Raw genomic sequence first — 7,117 nt, 5'->3', positions numbered from 1 at the left:
ATGGGTCTCATTCTGAGGTTCAAGGTGAAGGAACAGGTGCTACCTGGGTATGTTCTTCTTGTGTCAGAGGTCAAAAACATGTCATGACGTTTAAAGAATTGGCCCAGTGCTACATTCTATTTTTTTTTTTTTTAGCACTTGACTTTCTTATGATATAAGCAAGCACAAAAAGACCAATTTAAAAACAGAATTTACTTTAAACCTCTTATACCCAGGAGCATACACCAGAGTCACCTGTGGAGGTTTATATGCATACCACCTTCCAGGCCTGGTAAGACTACAGTGGGGTCCGGACCAAGTACGCTGAAGGAGCGCTATGTTTCCTCCTGATTGCTCACGTTATGTCGCCTGGGGCACTTGGGGTTTGGGGGGCACTGTTTGGGGGTTTGGGGAGCTTTCTTTGTAGATTTACTAGGAGTAGCAAAGAACTTGGCCCCTGGCTTTTTTGGAGTCTGTCTTGGGTCTTTTTTCCCCAGGGAAGGGGTTCTTTCTTTTTCTGTCTCTTCAATGTTTGGCTTCTTCCCCAGGCCTTTATTTGGAGTCTCAGGCTCTGCCGTTTTTGGGGTCTCTGAAGCTGGTCAAATCTTTTTCTTTCCACAAGATGTGCTGGGACCAGACCTCTTTTTTGGTGATGTCTTTTCTGTGCCATGTGTTTGCATCTCTACATTTCCTTTAGTTGGAGTTTCTTCTATTGGTACTAGCTGTGGAATTTCATCTTCAGGGTCGTCTTTCAGTTTCAATTGGGCTTTCCCTTGGCCGGTCTTCTGCTGTTTTGCATCTGCTCCTTTCTGGGGTCCAGAATTACTCACTGGAGCACCGGCAATTTTCGGTGCTACATCGTCTTTAGCTCCGACTGATGCAGCCTTGCTACCCTCTTGCATTATCTTTTTATTTTTCTTTCTTTTCTTCTGTTTTTCATATTCTTCTCCTTTGCATTTCTCCTTTCCCAATTTTTTCTTTTCCTTCTGAGTAGGAGTTCATATTCTCTTGGCTTCATCCTGACTGCTGAGAAATGAGAAGATGGGAAAGGGAGCTGATTTCTCAGTTTTCACAAACAACAGTTTCTCACTCTCCCATTCTTCTGGCAATTTTTCTGAAAGCCTTTCCGTGACAGCAACGACATTTTCAACAATGTACTGGGCCTGCATCCCAGTGTGACCCATGCGTATAGTGCTGTGAGAACCACTTTTCGAGATGTTTACGACGGCTCCACCTATCGAACTATCAATCTCTTGTGATAAATTCTGGGCCAGAAGGTTCACACTTACTGGAACTTTCTTCCCTTGATAGAAATGCCTCCCAAGGTGCAATGGTAAGAGCTTCCTGATCCTATCATCTATCTGTAAGGAAGAAGTCAAAACTACTCAGGAGGCGAAGCCTGGCTTCATAGGCTTTATACTCCTTTTTGAAAGCCTGGAAAGGAATAATCTGAGAGATGATTTTTAACTCCATGCTTATTCACAAGCTTTCTGTAGAAACGTTCTGTCTTTTCAGGAGTTGAATTGGGTTTATCCTTGGTAAATAAACAATTTTCTGCTAAATCTGTTCGAATACCATTAGGCAAGGGCAATTGGACCTTCAGTTCTTTACTAGGAATTTTCCACAATAACCACTAAAAATAAATTTTCATTCTCATTCAAAAACAATCCATTACTGATTTTCCTGGTTCTGGCATGTGCCAACAGAGTTTCCACTGCCTTTCTTTCTTTCTTTTTTTTTTTAAGAATTATTTAATTTTATTTATTCATTCATTTATTTTAATTTGACCAGAGGGAGAGAGAAAGGAAGTTGGAAAGCAAGTCACCAGGTCCAGGATTTGAACCGTGATCGACCATGTGGGAGTGTCTAGCACCTTAACCACCACGTCACCTGCTGGTCCTCCACTGCCTTTCTTATCTTCCCTTCATCCAACTGGTCCAGGGAGGTGGGGACGGCAGGAGTCGCGGACGAGGCCGCGGGCACACCTGAATTGGACACTGCAGTGGAAGCCAAGGCCTCCATGTTGTCCTCACCTTGTGCAGACATGCGTGCAGAACTCTGGAGCCAGAAGTAGGGACCCGGTGCTACATTCTATTGATCAAAGGTCAGATGATCAATCCCAGCTTCAAAGGGGCTAGATGAATAGTCTTATTATGGATGATTGAGGAGCAAGTATAGTATAACCTAATAATCTAAATAATTTAATCTATCGCCCCTATTCGTTATTCAAAATGCCCAGTTGAAAAGGGTTGGCAGGACAGGCAGGTGGCATGATGGTTGAAGGTGCTGGACTCCCACATGGTCGACTGCAGTTCAAGTCCCAGACCTGGAGACTTGCTCACACACACTCTCTCTCTGGTAAAGAAAACCTGAAAAATAATTATAATAAATAAGTAATTCTTAAAAAAAAAAGAAAGAAAGAAAAGGGTTGGCAGATGGGGCCGACAGGTGGTGTGGTGGTTAAAGCACTGAACATTCCCACATGGCCAACCATGGTTTGAGTCCCAGACCTGTGGTTTCCTTTCTTATTCTGTGTGTGTGTGTGTGTGTGTGGGTGTGTGTGTCTGGTCAAATTACAATAAATGAATGAATAAATAAAATTAAATAGAGTAATTGTAAAAAAGAAATAAAAGGGTTGGCAGATTGAAAAGAGACATGTAGGAGGTTTCTGAGATGCTGGTAATGTTCTACGTTTTACCTGGGCAATGGGCAATACAGGTGGAGTCAGCTAATCATAACTCATTGAGCTGTTCATTCATTTATTCGTGATCCATGTACGTTTTCCGTACATGTGAAAATGTAAAAGGAAAACTAGCCATTTTCCTATATATTCACAGAATGCTTGGGACACCAAACATGTGGGTTTTTCCTTCACATTACGCAGTTCTTCAACTCATCCAACACTAACTGGATACCCTACAATTCAATTCAATTCTGACACTATCTATCTGAAACTACCATGTCAGACCTCACTGGTTAAGGGCTTTGTCTCACAAGATTGACTCCCACTTCAGGTGCCAGTCACAAGTCCCTGGTTGTCACCTATACTTCAATCAGTTAGCTATAAATTGGAGAATTCCCATGACCCCAATATAGAATTTAGTAATTTGCTAGAACGGCTCACACAACTTTTGTATAACAAAAGATGTTCCATTTCCATCACTTACAAGGGTTTTGTAAGCTCTATGCCAGGAACTGGGGACAGTGACCAGGTGTACATTTAATGCTTTATCGTGTCACAATGTTATATTTTTAAATAAAAATATTATTTATTTATTTATTCATGCCTTTATTATTTTAATTGACAGAGGGTGAAAGACAGAGAGAACACACCAACAGGATGCGGTCTTTTTTTCTCCATTTCTTCATCCTGTCCGGATTTTGGGTTTACATGCTCATGTACCTGGCTTCTAAAGCTGCTGCAGCTGGGGCCAGGATTTGAACTTCAGCCTGCCATGCAAGATCCAGCTTTCTAAGCACAGCATTTAACTGCTGTGCTGCAGGCCAGCCCAAAAGCTTATTTTATATTAAAAAAAAAAAAATACTCTGAAGAGTTGAGACATTTTCAGTATTTTTTAGTTTTCTAAGTTTTTCTCTTAGAAGAGTCATATTGAAATAAATGGCATGATTTCTTTTAGGAAAGACTTTTCTTTTTAGAGGGATTTTTGCCAAAGGGCACGTGTGCTCTCAGGGGAAACAGAGAAAGACAGAAATCACCCTCCCAGAGGGAATGGCCATGCCACAATCCCTTCTCCTCTTGGGATTTTAGGCACACATGCCTGGCTGAGTTTCAAGCCTTTGGGTCCAGGACTCAACTGCAGTAGGCCACATGGAAGTCCATGCCTTAACCACTATGTCACCTTCTGGCCCAAGTGGCGTACATTTTTTATTTCAAAAAATGAGAATTAAAAAAAAATAACTGTCATCATTTATGCAACAGGAGTATATAAAATTTAGTTGTCACTAGAAAAAAATTTGCTCTTGGGGCTGGTAGGTGGCGTGGTGGTTAAGGGCACTGGATTCCCACATGGATGACAGTGGTTGGAGTCCCAGACCTGGCAGCTTGCTTTTTCACTTTCCTTCTTTCTCTCTCTCACTCTGTGTCTCTGGTCAAATTTAAATAACCAAATAAATTTAAATAAAAATTATTCTAAGAAAACAAATTTCCTCTTGTGTCTTTAAACTTTTTCAAGCAGGTAAGGTTAAATCCTTAGTGTTGTTATTCAAATTGTGGATGGTAATATCAGTTGAGTATATTTCAAGGAGCATTAAAAGAGAAATGAGGGGCTGGCAAGTGGTACGATGGTTAAGGGTGTTGGACTCCCACATGGCTGACCACATTTTGAGTCCTAGACTGGTGGCTTGCTTTCTCACTTTCTCTCTCTTTCTCATTCTGACCCTTTCTGTTCAAATTAAAATAAATGAAGTTAAATAAAATAATTCTTACAAATAAAAGAAAGAAAAAAAAAGAGGAATGAAACAAAAATTATCAAAATATATCCCTTTAGAAAGGGTAAGAATTATTTCCTGAAACTTTTCAGTCTTGACTCAGAGGGAGGAAGGGAAGGAGAGAGGCAATTGTATAGAGCACTCTATTTTCCATAGTGTCAGAATCTAAAATGTATTTTTCAGTTGTGTCTGACAAAAAAGCCTGACAAAGGAAAAAGTAAAATAAAATAAAGGTCTATAGGCATTGTCTACTCCAGAAAGGATGCAACCTCTAGTTCAAGAATCTCATCTTGCTCTAGGTTACTTGACAACTTGAGGAAACTATGACCAGTGCTCTCTAGAGAATAACTTCTCCCCAGGAATCTTAGGGTTATTCTGTTTATAGCCAAGTCTCTAAAGACTTCAGGCTTAAAAACAACTAAAGGACTGTTCCAATAGCCTAACTAGCATTTTAAATACTGTTGATAACAAGCAGCAATTTACTCTAAACTCCACAGTCTACAGAAGTGGACATCAAGGAGAGATGGCAATGTTGAAAATTGGATTTCTGGTTTATCACGCTTTACGTGTTCTTGCTCTTTGGCATGTGGTCTCTTCTGTCTTCCTCTGCCAAAGCCTGTTTCTTTTTTCTTTTTTTTTTTTGGCTATAGGGCGCATGCGCTCGCCAAACAGACAGAGAGACAGAAAGCGAGAAATCACCCTCCGGGGGGCAGATTTCCAGGCCGCAATCCCTTCTCCTCCATTCTCCTCTCGGGATCTTGGGCACGCCCCCACAGGCGCCCGGCGTAAGTTTTAAGCCACCGGGTCTGGAACTCAAACCGCGGTCAACTACGTGGGAGTCCAGCAACATAGTCATTGCACTAACTGCTGGTCCCTCTTCTTCTTTTTAATTATTTGTTCATTTATTCATTAATATGTTGTCAAGTTCAGTTTTCCACACACTATGATGTTGTACTATTAGATATACAGTTTCACAAAAACTAAACCTATTTTTATGAAGAAATTAAAAATATAGGGCACTTCATAAATTTGTGTGTCATCCTCACATAGGGGCCATGCTAATCGCTATATCTTTCCCATTTTAGTATATGTGCTGCTGAAGGGAGCACCCAACCCCCTACTTTTTAAAAAACTAATCATTAATTATTGTGCTGTCTTTCCAGATTCCATCTTGGTTTTGTTTTAGTTTTCTATAGAGTGTGTGTGCTTGTGTTTGTGTGTGTGAGTGTGTGTGAGTGTGTGTGGGGGGCAGGGTTGGGGTGTGGAGATAGAGTGAGCGAGAGAAAGAAAGTGAGAAATCACACCCCCCCTGGGGGGGGGATGGCCACACTGGAACCCCTCTCCTCCATTCTCCTCTTAGAATTTTGAACATGCACACACATGTGCTCTGCACGTTTTCCAAGCTGCCTGGTCCAGGACTTAAACCATACCATAGGACATATGGGATCCAGCTACTTCAACTACGATGCCACTAGCTGACCCCATGCTGGTTTGTTTTGTACATGCCAATCTCTCTTTTCCTCTCTCCTCTCTGATGTCTATCTACCTAATATTTGAGATCTTTAAAAAATCTAAAACATTGCCAAATAATACTACTGGTATTATACAAACTGCAATATAGTAATGTAATATTAAGGAGGAATCAATGTTTTTTATAGTATTATACATTACCATGTGTCTTAGTTCGTTATTATGTTGCTAACAGAAATACTTGAGCCTGGGTAATTTATAATGAAAATAGAAGGTTTATTTCCACAAAACTCATGATTCTGGTGACTGGAAAGTCCAAAGGCATCACAAAATGGCAGAAGACAGAACTTTTGGCAGAGCAGAGCATGATTTGAATCCAAATGGCTTTCTCTCTCTCTCTGGGCTCATTTCCTCTGCTTGTATACCCACTAGAACTCAATCATAAGAACCCCACATTAAAGACATTATTATACCCAAAATCCCCACCAGGAAGGGATTAAGTTCTCACTTGACATCTACATATAATACAATCCAGTGCCAACACATGAATTTCTGGGGAACATCCAAACCATAGCATAGAATGTGATCAACTATATCATTCCATTCTTGTAATCTTGTTCTCTATCAATGAAATTGTATAGTTTTCTCATTCAAGTTGTATGTCTTTCTCTCTCTCTTTTAATATTCTAGAAGGCATAGGTGTTTGCCAGGGAGAGACAGTTGTTGGGGGCTGAGGGAATGAGAAAACATCCTCCCATGGGGAATAGTCATGCCTCAACCCCTTCTCCATTTTCCCTCCTTTCAGGGTTTGGGGCAGGTATACAAATGGGCCAGCATGTTTCTCAAGCCACTGGATCTAAGACTCAAACCACATAGTTGGTCATGTGGGATTAAACTCCCCCAACTATTGTATCACTGGCTGGCCCAAGGTCATAGGTCTTTCTTGTAAAATTTATTCTGTCATTATTGTAAATTTTTCTCCCAATTTCTTTTCCATATTCTCATTATCTGAACTACATTTTGTGTATTTATGCAGGCCCTATACCAATTTTCTTATTTGTTCTACTGACCTAAGTTTTACTTATATAATCACCTAATCAAAAATGTTGGGTGCATGTGTAGCCAAAATTGTATGAGGAGGATAGAGGAGAATGGATTGCAGCATGTCCATCCCCCCAGGGAATGGTTTCTTACTTTTTTTCCCCTTTTGTCCCTCTCT

General features: G+C 40.6%; 1 non-coding gene and 1 pseudogene across 1 annotated transcript; both read right to left on the bottom strand.

Moving 5' to 3' along the window:
* Positions 1-200: 200 nt before the first annotated feature.
* On the bottom strand, positions 201-2,001 carry LOC102499766 (ribosomal L1 domain-containing protein 1-like; annotated as a pseudogene).
* A 3,432-nt stretch (positions 2,002-5,433) lies between these two features.
* LOC114006123 (U6 spliceosomal RNA) lies at positions 5,434-5,537 on the bottom strand. The gene has a single exon (XR_003547883.1). It is a non-coding gene; the product is annotated as a U6 spliceosomal RNA (small nuclear RNA).
* Between the last annotated feature and the right edge of the window lie 1,580 nt (positions 5,538-7,117).

Source organism: Tupaia chinensis, unplaced genomic scaffold (genome assembly GCF_000334495.1).
Source record: "Tupaia chinensis unplaced genomic scaffold, TupChi_1.0 Scaffold145685_1, whole genome shotgun sequence".
NCBI classification, from domain to species: Eukaryota; Metazoa; Chordata; class Mammalia; order Scandentia; family Tupaiidae; genus Tupaia; species Tupaia belangeri.
The sequence above is the reverse complement of the archived record's forward strand: the minus strand, read 5'-3'. Positions and strand labels throughout refer to the sequence as shown.